The sequence below is a fragment of the Oryctolagus cuniculus genome, chromosome 2 (assembly GCF_964237555.1).
Source record: "Oryctolagus cuniculus chromosome 2, mOryCun1.1, whole genome shotgun sequence".
Classification (NCBI taxonomy): Eukaryota; Metazoa; Chordata; class Mammalia; order Lagomorpha; family Leporidae; genus Oryctolagus; species Oryctolagus cuniculus.
This window is the reverse complement of record NC_091433.1, coordinates 64,190,276-64,207,284: the sequence shown is the minus strand read 5'-3', so window position 1 is coordinate 64,207,284 and position 17,009 is coordinate 64,190,276. Positions and strand designations below refer to the sequence as shown.

General features: G+C 42.2%; 1 protein-coding gene across 10 annotated transcripts in view; it reads right to left on the bottom strand.

Annotated features, from left to right (window-relative positions):
• TENM3 (teneurin transmembrane protein 3) overlaps positions 1–17,009 on the bottom strand; it is a 650,972-nt gene that overhangs the window by 455,849 nt on the left and 178,114 nt on the right. The window lies entirely within an intron of this gene.

The following is a 17,009-nucleotide window of genomic DNA, read 5'->3' as shown; positions in this document are numbered from 1 at the left end:
TGAGAAAAATATTTGCTTGTAGGATGCACATATGGCTTTTCCATTTCTTGTCTTATTGACATGGTAGAATATGAGATTTAGATACTAACTACAATCAAAATACATGTAAAGAATAGTAGGATACAAGACCGATTTAAGTGTTCCCACCTAATACCCAGACCTTTTAAGAATAATAAGCATTTATATTACTGCTACTTTTAATTTTCTTACTCCTATTTCTGAAATGCATGAACATTTTAAAGTTAATTAGCTGGTGTGAGAAATATACATTACATTTTTAAAAGAGTATCATAAATGATTTGTGATAAAATATGTTCAATCTTCTAGGAAATAAATCAAATATAGTGCACAACACAGTAAATATTTGGTTGTAAAGATATCAGCACCCTTTGGGTCTCAGCACATTTTAACTAGTGTGGTTAATTGCTTTATTGCTGTGGTCATATCAGAAGTTGGGGTCAGCTTTATCTCAGTCAAATTTCCAAAAGCATTCTGACAAAGACATTCATAAATAAAGAAAATCAGTTACTACAATTAGCTGCAAATCAAACTGCACTTATCAGAGAGCTGTGAGTAAGGATCTGAACCAACAAGTATGTCCAGCAAAGAGAATCAAGGAAAAAGTGAGTGAATGTTGAACAACAAAAAAGCAGACAAGCTCTCCAAGGTACTGCCAGTGCTTTCAAAGAATCAGTGTGGACTATGCTGATGAAAGCACAGGCAAACAAGCAGTGTCACTGTGGATAGTTCATGGGAATACTGGGGAAAAGCTTGCTCACTGTTAGTGATATCTCATGTTTAAAACAGGGTAAGGGTTCTAGAACATCTAACTTTTGCCATCAAGTAGGTTGATTTTTCAAAATAAGAATACAGAATCGTTCTTCAAGAGGAAAAACATAAGACCCTGTGCATTTGTCCTCCATGTGGGGTGGTTCCTGCGTGGGAGAACAAAGAGAAGAGAGAAGTGAAGAGACAGCACAACTCCCTTTCTAACCTCTGAACTGGAACTGGAAACATTTCCCAAGTTACCGACTTTTCACACTATTTGCCAGCTTGATGCACGCATCTCTGAGGTGAAGGAAGCAGAATACGAGAGTCTTGATTTGCTCTCCGAGTTTGTAAACTCAGTCCCTTCTGCAATTAAATATCCCAGGCATCATCCCTAGGCGCTGAATGTGTGTCCCAAACTCTATCGACAGCCGCGCCTAGTGTCTCACAATGATTCCCAGCTATGGAAGGCTGCTTCTGAAAGCAAGCACCACAGCAGGAATCCCTGTCAGATCTCTTGGCCGAATTAAAAAGTTTGTTTTCTTTCCCATGAAGGAAGAACACTGAACTGCACCTTGCACAACCCTGGTTGAATCCACTCACCACCTCCATCAAAATTGCGTTACCACTCTATTTTATCTTCTTTCAGGTCTGTCCTAACTTGGTTTATGTAAATATGACGACCATAAAGAAAAGCTAAATTTAAAAAAAGGCTTAAAATAAATGCTTTGACAAGGGTAATTAACAATCAAAGAAAGCGTGTCATGTGAGTGTTGGGGAGTGGATCACGTTAAAATAAGTTTCGAAAGTCACAACATCAAAGTTGACTTTTGCTCCTGTCATTGGCTTCATTCAACAACATCCACACCCTAGACCTGTCTTGGTGTTTCAGTCTATTGTTGCCCATTTTCCTCTTTGGTGGAGGCCTTTTGCTTTTAGGATCCCTTGTTTTAATGCAAATACCTTTGGGGGGAAATCTAACTGTTGAACTAGAATACATTAGTCAATTCAAGTTATTCCCACCAGCTAGTAATGTTTAGCTACATAGGCTATGTTTACAGAAAACACAGGGAAGATGGTGAGAAAGTTCCCAACTGGAAGAGGAGACAGCTGGGGAGGCATGGGGCGGGTGGGGTGGCTGTGGGGAGGTCTTGAAGGCAGAGTAGGAAAGAGGAGGGCAGGCCAAGGCAGCTCAGATCCACTGGGGCCAAGCTAAACACTTGACAGTCCTGCTTAGGGTCAGCTTTGCTTCAAGGAAGGAACAATTCATTCTTACTTTCTATGGTTTCTTCAGATTGCAAAAGTGTGTGTTCCTTGCAATAATTCTAACAGCTTCTTAGAACTATACCCATGAAATACATGAAATCTCTTCTTTCAACTAATAAAAATTAAAAATAAAAAAGAGATTATTTTTCATCTTGGGTGGAGAGCCAATTTACATACTTGGAATAGTTTCAATAAACAGACTGTGTCCTCCTTAAAAAAATAATTCTAACATAATTGCCTTAGTTTTTCCTCTCTGTTATTTACAGTCTTGATATTATTCTATTTGACTATAACTGGCAATGTTATCTCCTGCACTTTGGATTTTGTTAACCCTGATCAGCAGAGCCAACAACAGTTTCCCATTACAATCTGAAACAGGACCAAAACAGTAAATTACAGCAAGAACAAAGTCTACCTGGGGGTGGAATTCATTGTGATTAAAACCCAAGGTTGGCTTGGATCAGATTAGGCATGCTTGCTTTAGGACACTCGTAAATTTGGAAATCTATATAAAGAACTGAATAAACACCACCTACACAGGTTGTATCTTTAAAAAACAAAACTTCATATTTAAAAAAAAGTGAGTGAGGGTACCTGACAGAACGGAAAGGATGCCCTAAGAACAGATACTTCAGATGAGCTTGGCACCTAACACAACTACCCCTTTAAGAAAAGAAGGGGATGAGAAAAACACTGCGCTATTTGGTCGTGTTCTCACATGGTATTTACAGCCTGGTCTGAGCAGAAGGGATTCCTCAAAGCTGCTATTAGCGATGCTCACCAGCAGGCAAGACATGTACTGTCTCCTGGATGAGCTGAAAACAGACTGCATGGAGACTGGATCCAGAGGCACAGGGTGACAGCAGCCTGTCGGGAGGGCTTCTCCCTGCTCCAATGTTTACATTTGGTTCCCTCCCTCCCTCTCTCCCTCTCTCTCCCTCTTTCTCCCCCACCCCCTGCTTTTTTAAAAATAAACAGTTCAGAAATAGAGCTCACTACTATAGAACATGCCCATTCAAAGAACACAGCTCAATGGTTTTTAGCAGATTCGTAGATTTCTGCACCCACGGCCACAATCAATTTTACAACATTTTAATCACTTCCTACCAGTTATCAGCCAGCTCCCCTCCCCGCTCTGACCCCTCCTTCTCACAGCTCCAGGCCACCACTAACCTACTTCTCTGTAGCTCTGCCTGTTGGAGGCATGTCAAGTAAAGGAGAACCTACCGTATACTCTTTTGTGAGGGCCTCCTCCCACTAAGCATACTGTTTAAAAAGTTCTTCCATGCTGCAGCGTGAGCTAGCACAGCCTTCTTTTTTGCATGGCTGAATAATATGCCATTTTATGGATATACCATATTTTATTTATCATTCATCAGTCAATGGACACTTTTTTGCTACTACAGAAATGCAGCCAGGTACACCCATGTACAAGTGTTTGCCTGTCTACATGTGTTCATTTTTATGTTAGCTCTACATATAACCTTTTGAGAAACTGCCAGACTGTCATAATGGCTGTCCTATTCTATATTGCTATGAGCAGTGCACGAAGAGTCCAATTTCTATGCGTCCTAACCAACAGTTGTTACTCATTGCTTGTCTTTTATACCAGACTGCAATAAGAACCCAGTGTTTGCAATGAGGGGTTGGGACAGAGGTCACGGATACGGAATTTAGGGGGCAAATAAGAATCAATGTTCTCTTAGCTGGCACACCGGGTTCTAGTCCCGGTTGGGGCGCCGGATTCTGTCCCGGTTGCCCCTCTTCCAGGCCAGCTCTCTGCTGTGGCCAGGGAGTGCAGTGGAGGATGGCCCAAGTACTCGGGCCCTGCACCCCATGGGAGACCAGGAGAAGTACCTGGCTCCTGCCATCAGATCAGCGTGGTGCGCCGGCCACAGGGGCCATTGGAGGGTGAACCAACGGCAAAGGAAGACCTTTCTCTCTGTCTCTCTCTCTCACTGTCCACTCTGCCTGTCAAAAAATAAAAAATTAAAACAAAAAAACAGTTGGTTCTGTGGGCCTTCTCTAAAATTCATTCTTCCTTTTTCTTTTCTTTGCCTTCTATTATGCTACTTTTATTCCTTATAAAATATTTTTCCCATTAAAACTAGAAATACTCTTTGGTTCATAAATTTTATTTTTAGAATTATATCTTGTGGAAATAAAATCACTTAGCTTTATCTATTTTTAAGATTTATTTTATTTATTTGAAAGACAGAGTTAGAGAGAGAGAGGAAAGACACACAGAAAGAGAGGTCTTCAATCTGCTGGTTCACTCCCTAAATGGCCACAATGGCCGGAGCTGAGCTGATCCGAAGCCAGGACCCAGGAGCTTCTTCTGGGTCTCCCACGTGGGTTCGGGGGCCCAAGTACCTGGGCCATCCTCCACTGCTTTCCCAGGCACATTAGCAGGGAGCTGGATCAGAAGTGAAGAAGCTGGTACCTGACCTGCTGCCCATATGGGGTGCCAGCACTGCAGGGCTTGAATCTGCTGCACCACAGTGCAGCTGCTGCTGTTGTGGCCAATTAGGGTGTGGACCAGCAGATAGAAGACCTCTTTCTCTCTCTACCTTTGCCTTTCAAATAAATAAATAAATCTTTTAAACACACACACACACATACACACACACACACACATATATAAGTACTTACTATGCAATTGTCACAAAAATTTTAATAATCCAAAATATTTATCATAAAAGGTAAATATTAATAAGTTATGCAGCCATGCTATGAGACATCCTGTGGTTAGCATACAGAAAAAGTTCGAATCTATCTTCAAATCTGGAGGGAAGCTCATTACATATATTTTAAGCTAAAAAATGCGAGTTGCAGAACATTGTGTATAAGGTGACTCCACTTTTTGAAACAAAGCAAAGAGCACCAACAGATGACATAAATCCTGATCCCAAAGGTGAGGAGGGACATATAATTGCTACCATGGGCTGTTTAGAAGGGTTACAAAGAAAATTGGTAATTTTCTATTTTATGTATTTTAAGTTTTTTTTATTTACTTGAAGATGCAGAGGGAGAATGAGAAAGCACTTCCATTTGCTGGTTTACTCCTCAAAGGCCCACACTAGCTGAGGCCGTGCGGAGCTGAAGCCAGGATGGGCTGAAGCCAGGAACTGGGAATGCGATCCAAGTCTCCCACGTGGGTGGCAGGAACCCAGATGCTTGAGCCATCACCACTGTCTCCCAGGATTTGAATTAGCAGGAAGCCAGAGTCAGAAATCAGAGCTGGGAGTTAAGCCCAGGCACTGCCTGCTCCCTGGTTTACAATTTTGGATTTTTACTTTGCATGATAATTATTTCAAGAATTTTAATTTTAAAATTAAAGAAAAATTAAAGCCTATTTTTTTTCAAAATGCATTTTCCTGCTTTGGAGTTCCATAGTTCCTATTTAAGAATCAGAAATTTAATTTATTACCTACTGTTGGGAAAGCTGGGTTTTAAAAATCCTTCCTCATTTAAAGAAATGAAGTATGAGAGACAGATGAGAGTATTGTTTTCCCCCATTTCAGTTCTTCATTTTTCCTTCATGATATATGGATTATTTGAAAGGGAAATAACCATCTATTTCTTCTACAGTAGCAACCCCCAAAACAGTCTGAGAAGTGGATGGATGATACATGCAATACACAGAAATAAAATAATCTCTGCCTTACTTTCCTTGGTTGCCATGAGTGTAAATGGAGTTATTTATTTTCAGGCATAGAATGACATTTCTTCACAGGTAGAACACAACACAAAACCACCAGGTGGGCAAACATTTCTTCCCAGGCACTGTGGACTCAGCACCACTGGCCACCATATCTAAAGTGCCCCTCCCCTCCTACTTCTTTGCTGTGTTTGCAAAATGGTATGGACATCACAGAGCAATAAAGATACATGTAGCTCTAGTTCCTAGTACATATTTTCTGGCACAGTCCAAACTCTTTAACCCTGCATTACATTTTCAATATTTAAATAGACTACCCATACTAGGCATGCAGTGGAAATCTCAATAAAGGTACAAATCTTTACTTCTAAGTCCCTTCACAAAACTCTATTTTAAAAAAAATAACTTAAAGTTGCACTAAACACCTGAATATCCCTAGTCCATTTCAGTGTGCATTAAAATGTAAATGTCTTCCACAAAACATTTATCTATTAATTTTTTAAAAGATGTATTTATTTGTTTGAAAAGCAGGGTTGGTTCATTCCCCAGATGACCATAACAGTCATGGCTGGGCCAGGCCAAAGCCAAGAGCCAGGAGCCAGAAGCTTCTTTTAGCTCTCCCATGTGAGTGCAGGGGCCCAAGCACTTGGGTCATCTTTTGCTGCTTTCCCAGGTGCATTAGCAGGGAGCTGGATCAGAGTGGAGCAGCTGGTACTTGGACCAGCACGCATATGGGATGCCAGCGTTGCAGACAGAAGCTTAACCTGCTATGCCACAGCACCCACCCTCTCCATTAATAAGTTTTAAACATCTAAATGTACATACTGACCTTGGGGGTCAGAAAATAATATTGGAAAGTACAGTGCTTGGATAGACAGTTCTTTGAACCAAGAGAAACTGAAAGCAGTCTCCCTGTGTCTGCCCTCCTGCTCCTTCTCCCTCAAAACAAGTCACAGAAATCAGACTCCCCCTTCCACAGGGGAGTCATAAAGAAAGGTCAGTTGATGATTCTCATTCCAGAGCAGTCCTGCCTCATTTTCCTGGGAGGAAGAAAATCTACAGCAAGGCCAAGAAGAATCTGCATAGCTCGGGCTTGCTGGCTTTCTCCATCAGCTCTGTTCCCATTAGGTTCTACCCTTTTGATCAATCACTTTTCTACAAAGCTGTCTGTTCACTGAACCTAAGCATGAAAACAGACAGCTTTCTCTGGGTCTTTGGGTTTTCATTTCTGAAGGTTCCCATGTCATGTACAACTGTGATGAGATAAATTTCTTATGCTTTTCTCTTTTAACCTGTCTTTTGATAGGAGTGTCATCTGTGGTGGGTGAGGAGAGGCATCACACCTTGCTGCCCCTGCATTAATAACCCCAAATTTCCTGGGGACATGGAGAATGACGACTGAGAGCCACACACATCATCTAACTTATTACTTGAAATACAAGTCGCTGTTGCAGGATGCCCCTTAGCAACTGTCTCATGTGCGGCAGTAGAGCACTCGGCCAACAGAAATCCAAGGTGGGCAGTAAGGTGAACTTGATGGGGTTGGTGTGCTTGAAAGCAGAGAAAAGCAGGGTTAGAATGAATGGACCTGGGGAATATTCATTTTCCTTCAAGATTCGGGGAGCCTCTAGGGGAGCGTGCACATGTGGATACTAAGTGGACAGTCTGGTGGCCCAAAGGAGAAAAGCCAGGATGTATGTCTTATGATTCCTAAAGAAAGAGCATCTCGTATGCCTGTATCAGGAAAGGCTTACACGCCCAACCTCAAAAACAGGATTTAAGCAACCATTTGTAATTACAGAAATAACTCTAAAATGTTTTTTTAATCAAAGGCATCCCCAAAATGAATTCACTTCTTGGTTGTACTTAGCGTTTCATCAGAACAATCCAAATCCTAGTGATGATAATATGCCCACAACATATCTGTTGGTATCTGATAGTCAAACTGCAGTAGGTATTGGTATAAATATGCGTATGGTTTGGCAGAAAGCAGCAGGTGTTTAATAATCGTGACTGAAGCAGCGCCACAGTGATTCACAATGTGGATCCAAAATTGGCAACATGGCAAGGAACTGGATACAAGTTTAGCAGTAAGCTGGGCGCTCAAGACATGAGACCAATAAAGACCAAGGCAGGGGGACAGGATTACCCCCACTGTGTCCCGAGGAGGGCTCTAAGCTACATCTATCTACTCACACCTTCTGGTAGGTAATCTACAAAGCAGGTGGGCAGCCCAGCCTGAAAGGAGCACTTGCCTACTTAACAGCCAAAATTAGTTAACAATCAGTTAGGCAGGGGAGCTGAAAGAGGGAGCTGAGCGGAAAACAGGAACATGAAACAATGATAAACTGCAGCTATTTAACTTGTGTCTTTAAGTACAGAAATTTAAGGTTGAGTAAACATGACCATCTAAATCCTTTAATCCTGCCGCTGACATTTATAGTGACTGAGAAGGATTAATCATTTTGATCTCCAAATGAATCATTTCAAGCAGTTAATATTTAAAAGTAATAAACTTTGGAGTTGCAGTAATTAGCCTAGTAGACCTGATTAATGTTTCGGGGTTTTGTCTCTTTTTATAAAACCCTATTCGCACAAAAAAATAAGTTTTCTGAGCACCAGAAAGTATCTCAGAAAATATGAAAAAGGGCCTCAGATTCTTTTCATTTTTATGCGATGACAGAGGTGAGGGGAAATGTGGGGGAAATGAGAAGTTTGGGGTCTAACTGGAAATTCATAGTGGCATTAAGTGCTGAATGGGAAGACCATATGGTCGTATTTCTTCTGAAGTCTAGGATCAGTTCCCATTATTCACTATAATGGCATCCAAGACTAAATCTCAGTCTTAAAATTAAACGCATTTTCCTTTTGACTCCCAAATCTTCCTCTTTCAGGATTTCTAACATGTCTGAATGTTTAATATATTTTCATAATGAAAAAAACAAACAAAAAGAAAAATAAGAAAAACCATTATTCCATTTTACTTCCAAAGCAGGATGAAACAGCACAGATACATAATTAGTATCTTAAAGCAGTTATTAATAGTATTTTTATATATGCCCAATGCTGTGACATTCTAAAATTATATGCATCACCTTCATGTTCTACATTTAAGAAACACAAATTCTTTTGACATATCTGGAACATATTGTATAGATAAACATTTAAAATTACTTATTTTTATAATATTCTAGTAATAAAGCTGCCCCAAAAAGAGTAATCTATATCTAAGAGCTTAAAATGGGCCTTTTTCTATTTTGAAATTGATGAAAACATTAGAAAGACGTGGACCCATCTATTTGTCACCAACTCTTTGCTCCCTCACGTAGGCCTGGCTACCTTGTGCATGCTATTATCTTAATGGGGAAAACGTCTCTATCCAGCAAAATGCTGCAGTGCCACCGCAACAGAGGTGGTTGTGAAGAGAAGATTGTGGTTAGGGTTCAGTAGAGACAATGTGACTATGCCCTCAGCACCAAATCAATTCTCACCCTAGCTGAAGCTGGATGAGCAGAAAAATACAAGCCCTAAACGTCACATTCAATTACAGTTGTTTGAACACGCCTACCTTTATTTGTGTTTTAATTATAAATGTAGATATTAATTTTATCTGCAGCGAATTACACAGATCTGAAGTGGAAGCTTCCATGAGTTTTAATACATGCATCCACCACAACCCCAAGCAACGGACAGTGAATCCCTATCACATCCACAAAGCTCTCCCCAGCCGCACAGGCCACCAATCACTGTTCTGATTCTTTTAACATAGGTTACTTTCTGTCTATTCTTGAACTTCATATATAGTCACACAGTTTGTGGTGAGTCCCTTTGCTTAATGGAATGTGTCTCAAGGTTTGCCCACATAACTATGCGTACCAGTAGCTCATTCCTTTATATTGCCAAGTTGTATTCTACTGTGTGAATATACTACAATTTGTTACACCCACCCATTTGGTGAGGCCACTTTGGGCCTGTTGTGATTAAAGCTGCCACGAACATTATGTTTTTTCATTTATTCAGGGCACATACTTAGGAGATGATTTTCAGGGTTGAGAGGATGATGCTATTTTTTTACCTTATATAAGAAATTGCCAGTTTTCAAAACAGTTGCACTCAAAAGTAAAATATGCTAAAAGGCAACAAATATATTTAGCTTGTCATTGTGGGGCTTTAGTTAAAATCGGAAAGATGACCAAGTATAGATTAGAAAAATGAGTGGACTGGATTTGTCTCCAGTTATTCCTACCTCCAGTAGTCACCAGTTCTTGACTGTGTGAGCATTTTGACCAATCTGTTTTCCTCATCGAGAAAGATCTCAAAAATTTCTCAACTGGGGCCGGCGCTATGGCATAATGGGCTAAGCCTCTGTCTGTGACACTAGCATCTTATATGGGTGCCAGCTGCTCTTCTTCCAACCCAGCTCTCTGGTAGGGCCTGGGAAAGCAGTGGAAGATGGCCCAAGTCCTTGGGCCCCTTGCACCCATGTGGGAGACTCTGAAAAAGCTCCTGGCTCCTGGTTTTGGATTGGCCCAGCTCGAGCTGTTGCAGCCATTTGGGGAGTGAACCAGCAGATGGAAGACCTTTCTCTCTGCATGTCTATCTCTCCCTCTCTGAAACTCTGCTTTTCAAATAAATAATTCTTTTTAAAAAATCCCCAACCACCTAAGTCTGTGCAGAGGAAGAGAGAAGGTAGCACATTGGACCAGGAAACCAAACTGAAAACAGCAGCATCATGAGTCCAGGGAGGATGAATAGGAGAGAAAAGGTCATGAGTGAGAGTCCCAGGGATCCCCTTTAGCACTGGGGACTTTTGGTCTATACTTCATTCCTAATGGAAGTCAAGAGCACCATGCCATTTCTCACTGGGTTCCTCCCAAACACCATACTTGAAGTTCATCCTGAATTGAAAACCAACCATCATGATAGCCTGGCCATTAACAAGCAGGGTATTCTACCCAGCTGCCTGGAGAGGTGCTTTTCCCCCTCCAACTCCTCACGTACAGAATCTGTCTGCTGCAGTTCCATGCAGATGTTATTTCTTGCCTTGGATCTTTGGTGATTTCAAATTGGAAGACTAGGAGCTGGCACTGTGGTTCAGAAGATTAAGCAGTTGCTTGATGCTGGCATCCCAAATCACAGCACGGGTTCGAGTCCCGGCTGTTCCACCTTCCTGCCAGTGTATCTGAGAAAGCAACGGAAGATGGTCCAAATACTTGGACCATTGCCTTCCACCCACATGGGAGACCAGGACGGACTTCCTGGCTTCAGGCTTTGGCCTGAACCAACTTAGCCATAGCAGCCATTTGGGAAGTGAACCAGAGGATGGAAACACTGTGTCTGTGTGTGTGTGTGTGTGTGTGTGTGACTGTCTTTGAAACAAATAAATCTTAAAGTGAAATTTGAAGAGTTTCCTTCATAGACCCACTCTCCAAATAAAACCTCTATTAATATTTTACCACTCTTTTACTTTGTTTCAGTTTTTTGATAATTCTATAGATTTTTGTTTTTTAAAAAATTATTTATTTGAGAGGTAGAATTACAGACAATGAGAGGGAGAGACAGAGAGAAAGGTCTTCCTTCCACTGGTTCACTCCCCAAATGGACACAACAGCCAGAACTGTGCTGATCCAAAACCAGAAGCCAGGAGCTTCTGTCTGGTCTCCTACGTGGCTACAGGGTCCCAAGCACTTGGGCCAGCCTCTACTGTTTTCCTAGACCATAGCAGAGAGCTGGATTGGAAAAGGAGCAGCCGGGACTCGAACCAGCGCCCATTTGGGATGTTGGCGCTGCAAGTAGAGGATTAACCTATTCTGCCACAGCACCAGCCCACTTATCTTTATATATATAAAGATTTATCGGCCGGCGCCGCGGCTCACTAGGCTAATCCTCCGCCTTGCGGCGCTGGCACACCAGGTTCTAGTCCCGCTCGGGGCACCGGATTCTGTCCCGGTTGTTCCTCTTCCAGGCCAGCTCTCTGCTGTGGCCAGGGAGTGCAGTGGAGGATGGCCCAAGTGCTTGGGCCCTGCACCCCATGGGAGACCAGGAGAAGCACCTGGCTCCTGCCTTCAGATAGGCGCGGTGCGCTGGCCGCAGTGGCCATTGGAGGGTGAACCAACGGCAAAGGAAGACCTTTCTCTCTGTCTCTCTCACTGTCCACTCTGCCTGTCAAAAAAAAAAAAAAAAAAAGACTTATCTATTAGAAAGGCAGAGTTACAGAGAGGCAGAGGCAGAGACGCAGAGACAGAGAGAGAGAGAGAGAGAGAGAGAGAGAGAGAGAGAGAGTGAGAGTTTTCCATTCACTGATTCACTCCCAAATGGCTGGAACTGGGCTGATCCAAAGCCAGGAGATAGGAGTTTCTTCTGGGTCTCCCACATGGGTGCAGGGGCCCAAGGACTTGGGCCATCTTCTACTGCTTTCCCCGGCCATAGCAGAGAGCTGAATGAGAAGTGGAGCCACTAGGACTCAAACTGGCACCCAAAAGGGATGCTGGCACTGCAGGCAGTGGCTTTACCCCCTAAGTCACAGCACCGGCCTCCCATTTCATATATTTTTATGAAGAATGTTGAGTAAAGCTATTCATGAATTATTATTTTTTTTGTGCTTCTTAACCCAAAACTTCACCAGAGTGCAGAAAGCGCTCACATTGGAAATACATGTTGAGAAGCAGATAAGTGCGGAACGCGGTTTTGCATGAAAACAATGCAAGGGCCAGTGCTGTGGCTCACTAGGCTAATCCTCTGCCTGCGGTGCCGGCACACCGGGTTCTAGTCCCGGCTGGGGCACCGGATTCTGTCCTGGTTGTTCCTCTTCCAGTCCAGCTCTCTGCTGTGGCCCAGGAGTACAGTGGAAGATGGCCAAGGTCCTTGGGCCCTGCACCCGCATGGGAGACCAGGAGGAAGCACTTGGCTCCTAGCTTTGGATCAGTGCGGTGCACCAGCCGCAGCAGCCATTGCGGAGTGAACCAATGGAAAAAGGAAGACCTTTCTCTTTGTCTCTCTAACTCTGCCTGTCCAAAAAAAAAAAAAAGAAAAAAAAAAAAAGAAAAAGAAAAAAGAAAACAATGCAAGGGATGGCACGACGGAATGAATGGGCAGGTCTACTACGGTCCAGACATTTGGAGAACTGGGTTAACACAGGAGCACATGGCTTCTCCGAAAAGCATGTGCTCCAAGTTCCAACTGGAAGACCTCTCCTCTGGGCGTCTTTTCCATGAGCTCTGCTTCTCCAGCTGGGAAGACTCCCTGGGCAGATCAGTGGCAAGCACTTGACTACATGGGGGTCAGCGAGGCATGCCAGGAGAGGAGCCATGCAATGGGGATGTCAGACATAGGATTAGCTACTGCCTCTCCCATCTTTACTGACATGGATCCCAGATTTTCTTTCATGATTTGTGGCATTTTCCCACCAGGTTGTTAAGTATTTCCATTTTCATGTTGTAAAAGTCAGGGGGCCGGTGCTGTGGCATAGTGGGTTAAACCACTGCCTGAAGCGCCGGCACCCCATGTGGGCGCCAGTTGAAGCCCCAGCTGCTTCACTTTTGATCCAGCTCTGTTCTATGGTCTGGGAGAGCAGTACAAGATGGCCCAAGTTCTTGGGCCCCTGTACCCACATGAGAGATCTGGAGGAAACTCCTGGCTTTGGATTGTCACAACTCTGGCTGTTGCGGCCAATTGGGGAGTAAACCAGTGGATGGAAGACTGACTCACTCACTCTCACTCTCACTCTCTCTCTCTCTACCTCTTCTTCTCTGTGTAACTCTTTCAAATAAATAATTTTTTTTTTTTTAAAAGAAAGAGCCAGCGCCGCGGCTCACAAGGCTAATCTTCCGCCTTGCGGCGCTGGCACACCGGGTTCTAGTCCCGGTCGGGGTGCTGGATTCTGTCCCGGTTGCCCCTCTTCCAGGCCAGCTCTCTGCTGTGGCCAGGGAGTGCAGTGGAGGATGGCCCAAGTGCTTGGGCCCTGCACCCCATGGGAGACCAGGATAAGTACCTGGCTCCTGCCATTGGATCAGCGCGGTGTGCTGGCCGCAGCGCGCTGGCCGCGGGGGCCATTGGAGGGTGAACCAATGGCAAAGGAAGACCTTTCTCTCTCTCTCTCTGTCCACTCTGTCAAAAAAATAAAATAAAAAAAAGAATTTGGGGCTGGCACTTTGGCGTAGTGGGTAAAGCTGCTGCCTGCAGTGCCAGCATCCCATATTGGCACCAGTTCGAATCCTGGCTGCTCCACTTCTGATCCAGCTCTCTGCTATGGCCTGGGAAAGCAGTACAAGATGGCCCAAGTCCTTGGGTAACTGCCCCTGTATAGGAGACCTGGAGTAGGCTCTTGGCTCCTGGCTTCAGATTGGCACAGCTCCGGCCGTTGTAGCCAATTGGGGAGTAAACCAGAAGACGGAAGACCTCTCTCTCTCTCTCTGCCTCTCCTTTTCTCTCTGTGTAACTGACTTTCAAATAAATAAATCTTTAAAAAAAAGTCACACAGTATATTACCAGTATAAATTATATAGAGAGATAGTATATTGGTAAAAATTATAATATATAATTATATATATGTATATGTATATATATATATATACATAAATATATCACGTGAAGTATATTTTCCAAGATAATGATTTTGTTGGAGCAGCTTTTCAGCCTAGTGGCTAATATGCTCATACCCATATGGGAATGCCTGGATCTGATACCCAGCTCTGGCTCCTGACCCTAATTTCCGGCTAATGCAGTCCCTGTGAGGCAGTTGCTGATGCCTCAAGCAGTTGGGGTCCTGCCACCTAAACAGGAGAGCTGGACTGACTTCCTGGCTTATCCCAGCCCAGCTCCAGCCACTGCAGGCTTTTGGGGAGTGAACTGGTAGATGACTGGTTCGAAGATATCTTTCTTTCTCTTCCCCCTTTCAAAAAAACAAATAATTTTTTAAAATAATGATTTTGTTTCTGGTTACTTTAACTTCATACAAAAGACCTGAAAGAAAGAAAGAAAAATCTGAATCTAGCTTTTCTGGAGTTTTCTTTGTTCATTAGAATGGTCTCCCCAACATGCGGCAGCCTGTGTGGACTCACAACCACTTTCTCCTTGCCACCTTCTGCTGTAAGGACTGCAAAGCAAAAATAGTAAATGTTTCTTCTTCCCGCGCAGCTAAGTATGGCCATGTATAGCAGTTTTGGGAAAAGGAGATGCAGGAGCAAGTCTCACAGCAGCAAAAAGAATCACCCAACACAGAGTCGGCCTCCCGCTTTGTACCTGCACTCATTCCAAAAGGACTATGAAACAACACCTGGGATGACCTGGGGATCCACCACCAAGAGCCACACACCACAGACGGCAGAGCAAGCACCTCATAGAAGGAACCTGGGTCCTTGATGGCAGCACTAAACCCTGGCCCATCTACCCTGCGATTTCTTGTTTTGTAAGGAAATAAATCTTTGGGGTTCAAGTCCTTGTTCTTGGAGCTCTGTCTGCTCCTCATGGCTCAAGGCCTTCCTGTCTAATTCGGTCTCCCAAATTAACTCACAGATTGCTTACGGCTTTATTTTTTACATTTGTCTTTAATCCATCTCAATGTATTTTTGAATACGCTGAGAGATATGGGTCCAATTTTACATTCTTCCAGATGGATAACCAGTTGTGCCAGCACCATTTATCAAATCCCACCGAACAGAAAAACCATTTTTTGTTTTATGTTATATTATCCTATATACTAGGATCTATTTCTGAAATTTTAGTTTATTCCACTAATCTAATCTGCTTGTCTTTATTTATGCAAATAAAATAGAAGATGTGATTACAGCAGCTTCAGGGTATTTTAGAAAACAGTCATTTGTTCCCATTTGCCTTTTAAATCTGTTTGTGGCTATTTTCAGATGTTTACTCTTCCACAAGAGTTTTAAAATCACTTACCTCAATTAAAATTAACCCCCCCCCCCACTGGAATCTTAGTTGATAGCCTTGACTTCCACACAATCAAGAGCTGACATTTTTATAACATTAGCCTTCCTATCTCAAAACACTGTCCATTTGCTGACATATTGCTTTTATGTCTTGCAATGATATCTTATAGATCCTCTACATTAAGACCCTTAATATGCTTGCAAAATATATTCTGAAGAATTTTATGGTGCTTATTGCTTTTGTTACAGGATTTCTTCTCTACTTCCAAATTTAGCCAATTATTACTTAATAATTACTATAATTATTTAATAACAGTATATAACATTCATCAAGCATTATTCCAGATTACTGGTACTTGTATTGACTCATTTATCCTCAAAAATGACAGCATGATTTATGTACAAGAAAATCAAAGCACAGAGAAATTAAAGAATTAGTCCAAGCCAGTTACTAGGCCATGACTGGGTAAGTGAATGCTCAACTGATGAATGGCAGAGCTGGGATTCAAATACAAGGGATCCAGAATTGATAGCCTTAACTATGATGCTACACTACCTATGACATCCGTGCATCTCATATCCATCTACATACCAAATTCACTCTAAATCCTTTTTATTTCTAGAGACACACAGACCCATGTAGTTGACAAAAATGCTGATTTCCTCCTAAGATATATATATCCTAATTTTGTTCTATTATAGTTGCTAAAATATGAAAAATAAATTTAAATGGTGACAGCAGGTGCATGAATTATATTCCTGAATTTTACTGAAATGTTCAGTCTTTAACATTATAATGCTGTTTACTTTTTTGATTGATCATCTTAAATCCTTAACTGTTTTTCTTCTTTTTTTCATTTATTTGCTATTATTTTAATAAAGAATGGTTTCTAAATTTTACCTAAGACCTTTTCATCATCTATTGATAAAATCATGTTTTCTACTTTGATTTATTGATCTAATTATGCTATAAGAGTTCCTAACATTGAAAAATCCTTCATCTCCAAAGATTAGTAACCATGTGGTTATTAATTTGGTATAGCATATTCTTTTCATTCATTGCAGGATTCTTAAATACAAATAGGTGTTTAGCATTTTTACACACACTTTGGGAAGCAATTTTGGTCTAAATAGCTTCTTTTTTATACCATTTTACATTTTTTCCTTTTTTTTTTAAACTAAGATTATTCTGACTTCATAATGTGAATTTTGAAACTTTCCACTTGTCATTTTTGGAGCTGGAAGGTTGTGCATAGGGTTGCCTAGTTTTTTTGGAGATTTTTTTTTTTTTTTTTGAGAGAGCGAGAAAGATAGAACTCCCATCTGCTGGATCACCTCCAAACGCCTATGACAACAGGTGGGACTGGGGAGGGCCAAAGTCAGGAGCAAGGAACTCAATCCAAGTTTCCCATGCCTTTGACAAGAAC